Source organism: Balaenoptera acutorostrata, chromosome 6 (genome assembly GCF_949987535.1).
Source record: "Balaenoptera acutorostrata chromosome 6, mBalAcu1.1, whole genome shotgun sequence".
In the NCBI taxonomy this organism is placed as follows: Eukaryota; Metazoa; Chordata; class Mammalia; order Artiodactyla; family Balaenopteridae; genus Balaenoptera; species Balaenoptera acutorostrata.
Window position 1 is genome coordinate 42425929 of NC_080069.1, and position 16049 is coordinate 42441977.

Below are 16049 nucleotides of genomic sequence, written 5' to 3' on the forward strand. Positions count from 1 at the left end.
ACTAGCAGCTTCCGCATCGTCCAGTGTGGTAGGCAGGATGATGACCTTCCAAAGAGGTCTATATCCTAATCCCTGGAATCTGTGGGTATGTTAAATTACAAGGCAATGGGGAATTAAGGTAGCACATGTCATTAAGGAGGCTTAGCAATTGACCTCAAGATAGGGAGAGTACTCTGGATTACCCCGGTGGGTCCAATTGTAATCACAGAGTCTTTAAATGTGGAGGAGGGAGGCAGTGTCAGAGCGACGTGTTGCAGGAAAGACTTGCCCAGCCATTGCTGGCTTTGAAGAGGGATCGTGGCCATGAGCCAAGGAATGCAGGTCACCTCTAGAAACTGGAAGAAGCAAGAAAATGGATTCTCCCCTAGAGCCTCCAGAAAGAAATTCAGCCCTGCAGACACCTTGATTTTAGCCCAGTGAGAACCATTTTGGACCTAACGTTTTGAATTCCAGAACTATAAAGTAAGTTTTAACTTGTGTTGTTTTAAGACACTAAATTTGTGGAATTTCTTATAGCAGCTACACCTTGAACTTCTTAGAAATGAAAATTCTAGGACGCCCCCCACTCCAGACCTATTGTATCAGAAACTCTGGGGGTAGGGCCCAGGAATCTGCATTTTAACAAGCCCTCTGGGGGAACCTGATGCATGTAAAGTTTGAGAATCTCTAGGGCATCTGTTTCCAAGTGGAAGGAGGAAGGAGTGGTGTTTGGTGAATGTGGCTGGGAAGATGCTGTGAGCTAGATGAAACGGCGTGGCCAGGTGACTGTGTGTGGGCTCACCACTGAGCTGACTGGCTTTGCATGACATTGTTGTCCCTAGAAAGGGACAATGTGTAGTTTGTGATGTGAAACAACATAGCAAACTGCTCCTGCAGCTGGTCAGCCAGCTTTTCAGAGAGAGAGATGTTTTAGGGACATCCTTTAGTCTCTTTAACTTATCGCAGGTGGACTTGTTTATTACAAAGGTAGCTGAGTTAGAGTGGGTGGCAGACTTAAGGCCAGGTGCTGCCAAAGGAGAAGTTAAAGAAAGGATGTCACATCCAGTTATTTGTTTATTTAGCATACATTTAGCCTACCAGGTGCCAAGCACTGTGTGAGGCTCTGACGATAGAGGCTGAACAAGGCAAACAAGATCCCTGCTCACAAGGACCTTTGTTCTAGTGAGAGGAGACAGCAGACATATACTTTGATAAATTATACGATTTTTTTTTCAAGTTCAGAGAAGCCTCCTGCCCAGATCCGCTTGGTTTTGCTTTGTGCCATAATACAGGGAAGTTTAGAATGGGAAGTAACTGAACTATGTTCCAGATCACCTTGCAGACTGAGGCTGGTGAAACAGAAGTATGCATCCTTGAAGTGCTTCTTGATGGACAGTTTGAAAGCCTTTCAAGAAAAGCAATGTAGACAACATCTTGTATCCTGTACTAATGGAAACTGTGGTTGAGAACTAAGGGTGAGCGATGAAGAGAGTGGGCTCGTGGGAGCAGGTTGGGACCGCTAAGAAAGTATGTTGTGATGGAGGGGAGATGGGAGGAGAGGCTGGAAGGTCCCTTTCAGGCTGTTCAAACGAAGAAGTCCCTGTTGAAGAGGAGATTCACTTTATATTTCTGGGATAATAACCTTCCCCAAGTGCCCAGATGCTGGGCTCTGAAGTGGGTTTAAGGAAGAACAACCCCCTCCAAGAAGGTATATTGTTTATTCCTGAGGATGTGTATTTCACTTTTGGACAGGAGTCAGCTCTATGTCTGATCGATAAGAAATAAATTATGCAGGGCATTATCTTGGTTGGGTATATACTAACGAACTGCTATTCCTTTCCCCTCTTTCTTCTTCTCCTTCATAAATTCCATATGAATCCACTTTTCAGTGAATCCCCTTTTCGTCTCCCAGGAGCATAGTTTTACTGGTTGTGGCCTTTGTTCATGATTTATTCCCTGCATGTTTAAAAAGAGATGCCAGACAGCTTACAGTGGAGTGCCAGATCCCTTCCATTTGTCCTTCCAGAGCCACTCTGCCTTCTCTGCCATAGAAGGGTGATATGATCAATGACATTAGTACAAGAGCTGCCTTGTCCTTTGGCTTCCAGTTGGGTTTGACCAATAGGGACCTCAGCCAGGAGGCTGCCTGGTTGAGTGAGATTTGGGTATTCTAACTGAGTGTGCCACCTGCTTCCTGTTGGGATTTTGGAAGATATGAATATCAAAATATATAACAAGGAGATAAACACCATTAAACAAATCAAAAGGCATAGGGATACAGAACTAGGAATTGAGGTAGCCATGACATTTGTGTGCCTTTTCGTGTGTATTGGACAATTAGATATCTGTTTTTTGTGAACTACCTGTTCAAGTCTGTTGCCCATCTTAAAATTGGGTTGTTAGTCTTTTTACTTATTTGTAGGAATGTCTTAAAAATATATTCTGGACATCAGTCTTTTGTCAGATATAAGTATTGCAAATATCTCTCCCCAGCCTGTGACTTGCCTATTCACTATCCTAATGATGTCTTTGTGTAACAGATATTCTTAATTCTAATGAAGTCCATTTTATCATTGTTTTTATTATATGGTTAGTGCTTTTAGTGTTCTGTTTAAGAAATCTCTGCTTACTCTAAGCTCGTGACGATTATATTTTCTTCCAGAAGCTTTATTGTTTTACCTTTCACATTTATGTCTATGATCCATCTCAGATTGATTTTTTAAAAAACAGCTTTATTGAGGTATAATTTATATACCATTAAATTTACTCATTATTTAAAAATTTATTTATTTGTTTTTATTTATTTATTTTTGGCTGCGTTGGGTCTTCGTTGCTGTGCGAAGGCTTTTCTCTAGTTGCAGTGAGTGGGGACTACTCTTTATTGCTGTGGGCAGACTTCTCATTGTGGTGGCTTCTCTCATTGTGGAGCACGGGCGCTAGGTGCACGGGCTTCAGTAGTTGTGGCACTCAGGCTCAGTAGTTGTGGCACATGGGCTTAGTTGCTCCGTGGCATGTGGGATCTTCCCGGACCAGGGCTCGAACCCATGTCCCCTGTGTTGGCAGGTGGATTGTTAACCACTGTGCCACCAGGGAAGTCCCAAATTTACTCATTTTAAGAGTTTCATTCAATGATTTTTTTTAAAGTAAATTTACAGAGTTGTGCAACTTATCTCCACAACGTAGTTTGAGAATATTTTCATCGCTGAGGAAAAAAAACTTGTGCCCATTTACAGTCATTCCCCTTTCCCACCCTCAGCCCCAGGCAACTACTCATCTACTTTCTCTCTATATATATTTGCCTTTCAAATTCATGTGTGTGTGTGTGTGTGTCTATATGTGTGTCTGTGTGTATATGTATGATGTGTAGTTATTATGCACAGACCTTAACTCCAAGCTTCTTGGAAGCCAGAGCAAAAAGGGCATCCCAGTGTTTTTCATGGTCTTCCTGGCTGGTCCCTGCTAGGACTACAATTCCATCATTTCAGGAAGAGTTATTTGTATCAAGTCTTATGACAGGCATTGGGTAATATAATGGGCAATGTCTTTGGCTACATTTTGGCATGAGATAGAGAAATCCCAAACAGTTATTTCTTCTGTTGGCACTCTCTCAGAGTTCAAGAATTACCTATCACCCAGTTGAGACTAGGGAAGGCACTTCTGTGAGAAGCTACAATAATAAGGATTATGCTCATGGATTTCTGATGATCTAAATGAATACACTGGGGGAACTTAAGGCAGCTAAGTCACAAGCAGGCAGTATGGTTCTGTTAAATACACGAGTCTGAAGCAGGCTTTTGGTGAGGACAGATCAGTCTTTTTCACAGTTGGATTCTCTGATGGGTGAGTGTCTGAAGTGCCCCAAAGCTGTATTGTTTGTTTATTTTTTTTCTAAAATTTCCCCCCAGCTTTACTGAAGTATGATTAACAAATAAAAAATTAATATATTCAAGGTCTACAATGTGATGTTTTATACATGTACATCATGAAATGATTACCATAATCAAGCTAATTAACACATCCATCATTTCACATAGTTACTATTTTGTGTGTGTGTATGTGTGTGTGTGTGTGTGGTGAGAACACTTAAGATCTATTCTCTGTTCTCATAGCAAATTTCAAGTATACGTGCAGCATTAACTATAGTCACCATGCCGTACACTAGGTCTCCAGAGCTCATTTATCTTATAATTGGAAGTTTGTACCCTGTGACCTATATCTTCTCTCCCCAGCACACCACCCCCCCGCCTCAACCCCTGGTAACCACCATTCTATTCTTTGTTTTTCTGAGTGCAATTTTTAGTAAAGTGGGATCCATGTGCTGTATCTAACCACCAGACATTCAGGTAGCAGAGCTGACATATTGTGAACATTTAAGGGCCTGGTGTGTCCTTGTATTTCTGCCTATCAATGGCTGGCACACTTATCCCTTGTGCATGGATGCCAGGGGGGCTGTGAGTGGGGCCAGCATTCCCCAAAGAAAGGACCTTCCATTCTGCTCTCGCACCTGGAAAAATAGATGGCTGGTTCCCTAGCTTTCTGCAACATAAAGTATGAGAGAAAATGGTTTGGAGCCTACATAATTTTAAGAGTTCTTACCACTTCGCCACCTCAAAAGATATACTTATACTTTTGATATACCCAACAGGATAGGTTAATTTTAAAATATAGCCTTACATAGCTGTTTGAATTGACCTGTTGTGTAGAGTTACTTGTAGGCCATCAAATATTGAATATCTGCCAAATGCAATGATTTATTTGGACCATATTTTGATATTGAAATGTTTTCAAGTCGTCATTTAGCCAACACGTTCAGCTGCTCACAAAGGCTACTCTTCTAGTTGGTCATGGCAAAAGCCATATCACTGGCACAGAGAAGGTTGCTTTTCTGTTTGTCCTAACAGTAGTAGGATATGTATCCACTCTACCCAAAAGCTATATTAGTTAAACACGTTAAAAAGGGATACTCTTGCACTGCCAGTGAGAATATAAATTGGTACAACAATTTTAGAAAGCTCTCTGGCAGCATCTACTATAAGTAAACATATACATACTATATGTCTTAGCAATTCCACTTCTAAGTATATACTCAGTAGAAACGATTTTATATGTTCACCAAATATATGTACAAGTATGTTCATAGCAGCTTTATTTGTAATAACCCAAAACTGGAAACTACCCAAATGCCCATCATTACACAACTGTAGAATGGATTAATGAATTGTGTATTCATATAATAGAAATACTCTAGAGCAATAAAGTGAATGACTTCACACAACAACATGTATGAATATCACAAATTATGTTGAACTAAAGAGCAAGAACAAAGAATAACACTATAGGATTCCATTCACTTAAAGTTCAGCAATAGGAAAAACTGATGATAGAAATCAGTAGTGGCTACCTTCGGGGAGGTGATTAACTGAAGGATACGAAGGGGTTTTTGAAGTATAAGTAGTGTTTTAATGTTTGATCTGGGTGGTGGTTATATAGATTTGTTCACTTTGTAAAAATTCATTGAGCTGTATACTTCTGGTTTGAGTATTTTACTGTATATATGTTATATCAATAAAAATTACTTAAAAACAAGGAGGGCAGTTAGAACAGTCTTGCCTTATGTGTTGAAGATTATCTGATAAAAGTCCATTTCTGTACTTACACTGATTCCAGAAATGGTACAGATTTTGAAGAGTCATGAATAACCTGAGATAAAATATGAATGAAGCTTGGCTCAGAGAGAGAGTTTCTGTATTTAGACTCAAAGTTTGACAGGGATTAATGCAGGAAGTGAGAAATTGCATACTTTTTTCCATGTTCACCTCTCTTTGAGATGAAATAATGTATACTAGTGAGTCTTAGTGAAATAGTTGTGTCTAAAATGGCTGACTTCTCACCTAAGATATTAAACTAAGAAAACTCAGGTTTGTGTTCTCCACCCCACCCACCTCCACTTACCTTGACAAGATGGCAGTCCAGCTTTACAAAGGATATCTGGCAGAATAATGGTCTATACTTTTGAGGACTTTTTACCTCCATCCCTCCTTGAGGAACTGGGACAAAATACTTCATGTCCTTGTTAGAGCAAATTAGGAGTTGAATAGTTTGGTGTGGGTTGGGACCTACCTTCTCCTTGGTCCTACAGGATATGGCCACCTTCTCTTCTCTACCCTCATCTACTCCTGTCCCCTTTGTTCACCCTGCTCCGGCCTCACTCCAGCCTCCCTGACACTCCTCAGACCCACCCTGACACTCCTGCCTTTGCACCTTTGCCCTATCTGTCCTTGGATACACCTTGGATGCATGCCCTCATTCATCTCTACCCATAAGGCCTTCATGCCCTTCAAGTCTTTGCTCAAAGGTCACCCACCCAATGAGGTCTACTCTGACCATCCTATTGAATACTGCAGTCTTCCTCCCCGACCCCTTCACTGGACTGTCAAGAAATTTCTGGACACACGTAGGAGACAGCGTGAAGGGATGGAAGAAACATGGGCTTTGGAACAAAATCGAACTGGAGTTTGGAATTTGGAATTTGGGAGTTGCTTAGTATTTCTCTGGGTCTAGTGTCCTCAAACATAAAATGAGGCCACCTCATAGGATTGTTGCCAGGTAGGATACTGTAGGTGAAACACCTAGCCAAGAGCTTGTACATGGCAGTTCACAATAAATAAAATCTCTCATCCCTTTCTCTCTAGCCATTTCCTCCCTGCCTCAGTAGGGTCTGATTTACACAGTAAGATATTCCAGGAAGTCAGTTCCAGATGAGGATTAACACATTTTCACAGGATGAACAAACTAGCACTGAAAAGTGGAACCTCTAATATATTAACTGAAATTATTAAGGTTTACCTCATCTTACCTACTCAAAAATGACTTTGTTAAAAGCCTGGGAGAGGAAATGGCCTGAAGCCTTCGACACAGATGGGAACTGACTGTTTAATAAGCCAAGTCTCTGACGGGCAGGTGATGTTACAGCCCTAGAGGAAGGTGAGAAGATAAAGATCTTCACTCCTGCCCCAGACATTCTGAAGCATTCCAGGGAGGAGCTGTGTCATTAACAATCATGTTCTGAAACACTCTGAGGGTCAGCAAAAGGTACCATTTGCCTTTGGGGCACCAGGATGTGTGTTCTAGTTACTAAGCAACTCGCCCTTCTGGGCTGGCCTTGCCTCATTATTCTGCCTATGGTGGTGGGAAGCAAATCTGTTGTTTTTAGAAAGAGAAGCTAAGGTTTCCTGGTCCTTCCATTTATTAAAGGAAATATCCTGGTGAAAAATGAGTAAGACCCAGGGAGGATTCTGTCCCTTATGTGGTGAGAACAAGATTAGGAGGGGTCTTGACCTGGAGGGAAGGCTGTAGAAAATTGAAAGGCAGGTATCTGTCCATAACTTTTACACTTAGTCCAGTGAAAAATCAGGAAAACTGTGAAAGGCTGGTTGGTTGAGTAATGGAAGAGCTTACTGAGAAAGAAGTGTTCTCAAAGTGTGCGCACCAACATTTGAGAACCTGTGACTTGGTGGAAAAGAGCAGAAGCTTTAGAGAGACATAGAAGATAGTTCAGGTCTTGGATCTAGCTCATATTTGTTGTTTGAGTCTCTTTTTCCTCATCTGTAAAGTGGAGATCATAACAGTGATATCTACCAAAGTGATTGTGAGGATTGAATCAGCTAATACATGTCAATGGATTAGCACAGTGCCAGGCACACTGTACATGCTAAAAATGTTTGCTTTTATTGAAAAGTTTGAGTGGTTGTAATTGTATACAAGAGTGTGTCGTGGCCACTCTGAAGAGTCACACGTTTTCTTACAGAAGTTCTTGTCCATATTTTTCTGAACCAGCTTGGGAAGAAGCTGATAGAGATTTTCCCTGTGCTGATGGAGTGTTGTTTGTTTGTTTCCTTGGGGAAGTACAGAAGTTGGGTGATGAGGCAGAGTGCCACAGTCAGAGAGCAATTAGGAGCTTAATAAATGAGCGTCCGGTTGGGTGGAGGGAAATGCTAGAAAGGGAGATGTAAGCTAAGGGCAGCATGAGTTGGGCAGCCGATCCCATTTGCAAGTCGGTAACTTGCAAAACCAGGAGTGTGCATTCGATTCCATTGGTCTGGCTTCTTGTCCTGGGTTGGATATCATGTACTTTTAAAGCACTCTGTGCCACCATCTTCATGGCCTTTCTGCTCAGCATCCCACCTCTATCGGGGCTACTCTCTGGGATCCTGGCAGAGAAGACGTTAACCTTCATGTCTGCAGACCCACAACTTTTGCACTCCCAAGTGTGCTGCTGCTCTGCACAGAACTGATTATTTTGGGGAAGTGGAGTAGAGTATATAATTCATTGCAACATTCTTGGAGCTGCCTAGGGAGAATCTGGGGATAATAGGTTGGGTGTTATGTTAGTTTTAGCCGAGTAGCAGTCCTCTTCCTTTTCTCCTTTTTCCCAGCATGGGGTGGAGACACCATCTCCAAATTGAGCTCTGGATTAGTCTCTCCACCATCTTCTCTGCACTCGAATGGTTGATTTTTCAATTCATGTGCTGCTGTGTGCCTGTGGTGGCTTAACTCTGCTCTGGTAATTGTAATGAAAGGCGATAACCAGAGGGCTTAGCTTTGAGAGATAGAATCACTCTTTACCAAAGACTCAAATTGGAAGGAGTAAAATTTATGGTCTGATACCTTGTGTTATAATATTGTCAGTCCCCATCCCAAGCTGGAAGAGATATTGAAACTCTGTTTTCCATAAGTCAACCTAATTTTGATGCCTATCTCCCACCCTGCTAGTTTGGTTGGAAGTTCCTCATCTGTCTTTGCAGAACTTTTCCCCACTTGGGCATGTTCATCATTGGCTGTATGTCCATATCAGCTCATCCCTTGAACTTGGTGGATATTCTTGGGACATGGCAACCTAGTGAGGCCAGAAAGCCCGGTGCTTGTGGTTGTGTTTCTCTGGATATACCACATCTTTCCTCCCTAACATCTTTATGCCAACACAGAGCATGGCAAGGGAGCAAGCCCAGGTCTATAACGCATGTCCCCTTCCTTCTTTTTAATCTGGAAGAAGTTTTTTCCCCGTGATAGGTTAAAGATAGGCATAAATTCGTTGCTACTCCTTCCATTGAGAGGGAAAGTCGAATTGCTCTGCTCTTACCTTGAATCTGGGCTGGCCTTAAGGACTCACTTGTAACCAATAGACGGCAGTGGAATGGACATTGCATGAAAGGTAACTTCTGCTGGAGCCCTTTGGGAATGCTCATCATGGAGGAAGCAAGCTGCCAGTTAAGAAGTCTGGCTTGAGATTGCCATGCTGTGAGGAAGCTCAAGCTAGCAGCACAGAGTGGCTACATGAAAAGAAAGACAAAAGGGAGAAGGAGAGAGGGGGGGAAACTCCATCAGCCCCCATCTGTTCCAACCAGCCCAACTCAGCCAGGCACGTGAGTAAAGACATCTTCAGATGCTTCCAGCTGTAGCTACCATCTGACTGCAACAATGGAAGGGACCCCCATCAAGAACCATCGAGGTGATCAATCAGTATACTGAATCATGAGAGATAATATTGTTTTAAGCCCCTGTGTTTTCAGAAGTTTTTTACACAGCAGTAGATAACTGGAACACTCCTCATGCTATTCTCCTCAGTGGGTTTAGATGTTTGAAAACAAAATCCACCTATTAATTTTCACTCTGCCACAGGCATCCTTTGAGGTTAGGAATCACAGAGCTTGCTACCTCTTAATGGGGGAAGAAATCTGGGTAAGGGGAGAGAAAATAGGAATTAAAAAATTCCCTAAATTAACATCTAAAAAATTTCACCCGTGCCCAGTTTAATTTTGACTTCCATTAGGTTGTAATTCCATTGTTGCACTCTCTACGGGGTTGGCTATTTTGAGATTTTTTTGGCTTTGTGAAATTGATAGGTAAAAAGTATATTTCATTATGGCTTAATTACTACTTCTAATCATTTACTATGTACAAATTATTTTGTGAATTCCTATGAAGAATTCGAAGAAGACATTTACTTGAGAAAAAAAAGCTTGAGAGAAGTGATAAACCCCGAGTTATGCCATCATGCATGACAGCGATGAGAGGACCAAGGCAGTATTTCATCAATTTCCAAATGAGATCAGAGGACAGAGGTGTCATTGAGGGTGTGGGTAGTCTGTGAGGATTCTAGTGTAGGGACACCTCCTGCAGTGAATTCTCTAGCATGAGCAGGCGAACACATCAATAGCAGAATTTTGGTAGGTAGAGCGGGGAGAGCTTTGTTCATGTGGAGGAATGGCATGAGTGAAACCATTTTGCAGAGTATTTGAATGATGAAATGAACTGGAGGAAAATAAAAAACAAACAATAATAACAAAAAATAAAACTCAGCTCTACCATATGACCCAGTAATCCCAGTGCTAGGCATATATCTGGAGAAAACCATAATTCAAAAGGATGCATGCACCCTGATGTTCATTGCAGCACTATTTACAATAGCCAGGACATGGAAGCAACCTAAGTGTCCATTGACAGATGAATGGATAAAGAAGATGTGGTACATATATACGATGAAATATTACTCAGCCATAGAAAGGAATGAAATAGTGCCATTTGCAGAGACGTGGATGGACCTAGAGATTGTCATACGGAGTGAAGTAAGTCAGAAAAAGAAAAATATTGTATAATATTGCTTACATATGGAATCTAGAAAAATGGTACAGGTGATCTTATTTGCAAAGCAGAAATAGAGTCATAGACGTAGAGAAAAAACTTAGAGTTACCAAGGTGGGGGGGTGGGATGAATTGGGAGATTGGGATTGACATGTACACACTACTATGTGTAAAATAGATAACTAATGGGTACCTACTGTATAGCACAGGGAACTCTGCTCAATGCTCTTTGGTGACCTAAATGGGAAGGAAATCTAAAAAAGAGTGGATATATGTATATGTATAACTGATTCACTTTGCTGTACAGCAGAAACTAACACAACATTGTAAAGCAACTATACTCCAATAAAAATTAATAATGAAAAAAACTCAGCTGCCTGAACCACAGATAATACAGTTTACGTTTCTGAATTTGTCTATTCTCTTCACTGGTGTGCATCCTCGCTGACATTGGCTAACATCTACTGACCACCAAATGAGGACCTTTTGGCATCCTGTTCATTGTCCAATGCCCAAGGAAGTAACTTTCTGAGATGCAGCTTATAACTTGCGGGAGCAGCATTCATGATTGGAAGGTGTGTTCTGGTCTGGGAGGGTAATCACCTGGACCTTTCCTTGACTTGGCAGGAGAAAAGCCACCTCATCTTCCTTTCTTGAGATCTTTGTAATTAACCAAATTTTTGTAGGGGCTTTCATCCCTCCCAGGGGGCCTAGCTGGAATCTTTGGGGGCTGGTTCTCCTCGTGGGCACAAAGCATGTGTTTGTAGACTCTGCCGTGGAGTACTGGACTCAGAACCGTTCTTCCGGACTGGTTCTCCAAGGCACTTCAGGTCATCGTAAAGAATTCTTTGGCTCTGGTGGCCTCTTGACTTGCGTCCTCATCTTCCAACGTTTGGCTGTGTAGATGGTGGGGAAAGATTGGGAGGCCTTCGTAGAAAGAGACAGGAGCTAGCATGTGTGGGTGGAGGGCAGTAGAGGAAGCAGGGAAACTTAGTGTCCTGTGGCTGGAGGCGGAAGCAGCAGAGAAGGGCTATGCTCTAGGAAGTCTGAAGATGCAGGAAGTTGCCAAGCAGTACTCTTGATCTGATTTCCTAAGCCTGGCTGCCTTGCATAAATATCACAACCAACTTTTCAGAGTGTGTGTGTGAGGGGGGTGGGGGTGGGTGTGGAGATAGGGAATGGAATTTGATAGAATTGCTGCAAAAGATAAGAAATTTGCTATGTAATATAAAATGTAAGTTACTTTTTTTCTGGCTTATAGTTTACCTATGGATATTAGAGATTAGCCCTGGTATTTTTCTATTTCTTACCCTCTTCCCAGCTTTATTGAGGTATAATTGACATATAACATTGGGTAAGGTTAAGGCATACAACGTAATGATTTGATTTATGTATATGAGATATACAAAATGATTACTATATCTATCACCTCAAGTAGTTGTAATTTTTTTGTGTGGTGAGAACGTTAAAAGTCTTCTCTTACCAACTTTCAAATACACAATACAGTATTAACTGTAATTACCATGCTGTGGATTACATGCCCAGAACTTATTTATCTTATAACTGGAAGTGTGTACCCTTTGACCATTTTCATACATTCCCCCCACCCCATAAGTTACTATTTGATTTAATCTGTGACTGAGTAAAATTGGCAGACTTTCCATCAGGACCGAAAGCAAGAGCCAATCATGCAACCCTGCCCCGTTCCCAACAAACTTTTCAAGCTATAAACCTCTGTCAGCTCTGGTCCCGCCCTCATTGCAGGCTTGGAAGAGGGGTGATGGACACGTTCAACATCATCTTTCATTATCCCAGAGCTGTTCCCTCCTTGTCCCGTGATGTAAGTTTCAGGGACGCCCCCACTAGTTGTGTTTGGATGGAAATGAATCAACGTGAGCACTAGACAAAGTGGGGCAGCCCTCTGCTGAGGACCCAGAGTGGAAACCAGAACTGCCGGGGCTCAGGTCTGGGATGGACCCTCACCGTCATCAGGGCCAGCCCGCTGTTGCATACCTGGGCACCTGGAGGCCCCAAAAGGCTCATTGGTGGCTGGCGTGGGGCCATTGGTTGGCAGAAGCAGGGAACTCTAGGTCTGTACTGGACTTCAAGTTCAGAAACATCTTCACCACCTGCAGCCTCTTGTCTGTTGCTTCTTTTTCTTCCCAGATGAAAGGGAGGTGGGACTTTCAGATAATACGATAATAAGTGGAACTCTGGTCTGTGAGCCTTAAGGATACTTCAGGCCATTGGTGTGAGGGAGGACAGTCTGTATGCTCCTTTCAGAGCGTAAACCAGTGATTAAACCTAAGTGATTAGAAAGAAATACATTATACTGACAACCAGCCTAATGCTTGTTATTTGTAGAAAAGCTGGAAAATGCAAATAGGCACAAAGAAAAACTAAAAATAACAAGCTCTCATCTCCCACAGATATCATCATCAGCATGTAGCCTTTTAGCCTTTAAATCTTTATTCTTCGTGTCTAGACGTACATATAAATGCATGCATATAAATATGCACATATATGTAAAAATGGGAATTTTACCAAAAATGTTCATTCCATCTTATAATCTTTTTTTTTTCATTTTATCTTGCATCTTAAATATCTTCTCATGTATTCTTAAGAGTGAATCCCTGAAGGGGTTCTCACTTTTATACTTGTTTTTGAGCAAGAGTCTCTGTGCATTCTTATGTGTTTATACAGTGCCATCAGGCTCTGTGTTGTGCTTTGCTAAACAATGGGCCAAAATTCCTTGGTATAAGGAGCTGGTAGACTGCATCTGATATTTTCCTTCCTTCAGGAAGTTCCTGTCTGCTGCAAAGAGTAAAAAAAGCAGGGGAGAGTTAAAGAAGAAGGCTGGTTTGTAATAGCTGATAATGGCTGTTAAAATTCACATCAATCATTCTCTATATTTTTAGTTTCATAAGGAAAAAACAAAACAAAACACAGCACCACCCTTGGCTTGGGTTGCTGTGTAGTCAGAAGAGATGTAAATATAACCAAGATGTTGTTCCTCCTTTGTGACTAATCACTTGAAGAAAGGGGGGAGTGTGATAGTCAGGGAACCCAGCCTACGCCTTTCAGTCTTTAAATATTTGTGATAAATCGTTTATGTTTGTGTGTGTGTGTGTGTGTGTGTGTGTGTGTGTATGTATGTGTGTGCCCCAGGAATCCCCACAGCACACAGAAGGTTGTTTCAGGAGTTTCAGGGGCTATGTGGACTACAGGCCAGCTAATCACGTGACTAGTGATGTGAGAATCTTCTAGAATGATACTCTTGAAGTGAGGTGTCAGGCCTTCACAGAGTGGAAATTATGGACCATGCTGGGTTGCTCCTTTGCCAGAATAAAGAGTAGTGTCTGAGAGAAAAAAAAAAAAAATGCAGCTTGGAAGAATTAGGAATGGAGGTGGGAGGAAATCATACATTTCTAGAAGGTTATCCACCCAAATAAGGCTGGTGCTAGGGTTGTTGGAAGGAGTGAATGACGTAATCTCTGTGCAGCTCTTAGATTGGGCCCTAGTTTATAGTTAGCACTCAGTAATTTGTAGCTATTATTCCCACTATGGTTATGACCATTGTCATATTACTTATGACATTGAATTAAATTCTGCATGGGACAGCCACGTCTAGATGTGTGTATGCTGGAGTAGTGAAAAATATTCTGGGACTAACCTATTGTCCAGTGGGATCTCCTCTTTCCTTCCCAGCCCATCCCATCCCCAGTCTTAGCAACTTTGTCAGGATGCTTCTTGGGCAGGCTAGACCAGATATGCAGTGATGTGTCCTGGGCCATTGCAGAGTGCCCTTTAAAGCTACATCACCTCTGTAGTTCTAAGCATGTGTGAGCTTTCAAGCCACCCTCCGGCCCAGTTTCTCCCTCCTCCTTTCTCCTGGAGAGGAAAGATGATTTCTTGCTGCATATAAAGCTACCAACCTACATCTTAATAGGGGAGAGGGAGGGACTGGGGAGATAAAAGATGAAGCCTTTAGTTCAACAATGGGGAGGGAACTTGGGGGTAAGAGTCTTCACAGCACCTGGAGGGGACGAGACAATTTGGAGAGGCTAAAAGGGGTTAGGGAAGTGTTGTGGGTTAGACCTTGGGTTCTCTTAAATGTTCCTTGAAATCGAATACTGGAGAGTTGGATTTCTTTTCAGTACTTTAAATGTGTCTGGGTGGGGTGCAAAGACTGAGCCACGTCGACTCCCATTGATGTCGTAGGGCTACAGGTATACGATCTTCTTGCTAATTTCTGCCTCGGTGGAAGAAAGTTTTTCCACCAACCTGAGCAAAGCCTCACTAACCATGTAAGTGGTTTTGAATTTATCCATAAACCATTCAACAATTCTTGTTCCAGCTGCTTTACGTCATCACCTTGGATGGGCCAAGATCTGCCCTGTCAGATTAGCCTCAGAAAAGGGAGGATCCCTCTGCCCAAGGCTCTTGACAGATAGACAGGACTGTGAAGGGGATCCATGCTTAATTGGTCCCCAGTGTTTTTTAAAATTATTGAACTCAGTGTAGACATCTGTACGCAATTTCAGGAGGAATTCTATCTTCCTTATTAAGCTCCTGGGTGTATTACAAATTCCATAAACAGAAATGACCTCTTTGCTCTCCCTGTATATGAATGGCAGCTCCTAACTGTGTTTTTCTTGGAGCCCTATATTCTCATATACTTGTTAGAATAATATGATCAGCAGGTGATTCCAGCTAGATCATAGACTCCAAACTCACTGAATTCCTTAAGTTGTTACAGAGAGGCCTAAGGTAAAATGTGAAGATTGTAAAATGGGTGGCAATACTGTTGTTCTAGGTGAATATTTTAAAAATACTCTTGTGGAGGGCAAATCGGGCATATTATGCTAATTAAGTTCAGTGTTAGACCAACCCTAGTGTGATAGGTATTAGGATTCTTTTTTTTATTATTATTTTGAATTTTATTTATTTATTTATTTATTTGTACAGCAGGTTCTTATTCATTATCTATTTTATACCTATTAGTGTATATATGTCAATGCCAATCTCCCAATTCATCTCACCACCACCCAACCTCCCACTTTCCCCCCTTTGTGTCCATACATTTGTCCTCTACATCTGTGTCTCTATTTCTGCCTTGCAAACCAGTTCATCTGTACCATTTTTCTAGATTCCACATACATGCGTTAATATACGATATTTGTTTTTCTCTCTCTGATTTACTTCACTCTGTATGACAGTCTCTAGGTCCATCCACGTCTCTACAAATGACCCAATTTCGTTCCTTTTTATGGCTGAGTAATATTCCATTGTATATATTTGCCACATCTTCTTTATCCATTTGTCTGTCGATGGGCATTTCGGTGCTTCCATGACCTGGCTATTGTAAATAGTGCTGCAATGAACATTGGGTTGCATGTGTCTTTTTGAATTATGGTTTTCTCTGGGTA

The 16049-nt window shown here is 41.7% G+C and overlaps 1 protein-coding gene across 6 annotated transcripts in view; it reads left to right on the forward strand.

The window, feature by feature from the left end:
- The window catches only part of FRMD3 (FERM domain containing 3), a 381549-nt gene that overhangs the window by 192994 nt on the left and 172506 nt on the right, over positions 1–16049 (forward strand). The window lies entirely within an intron of this gene.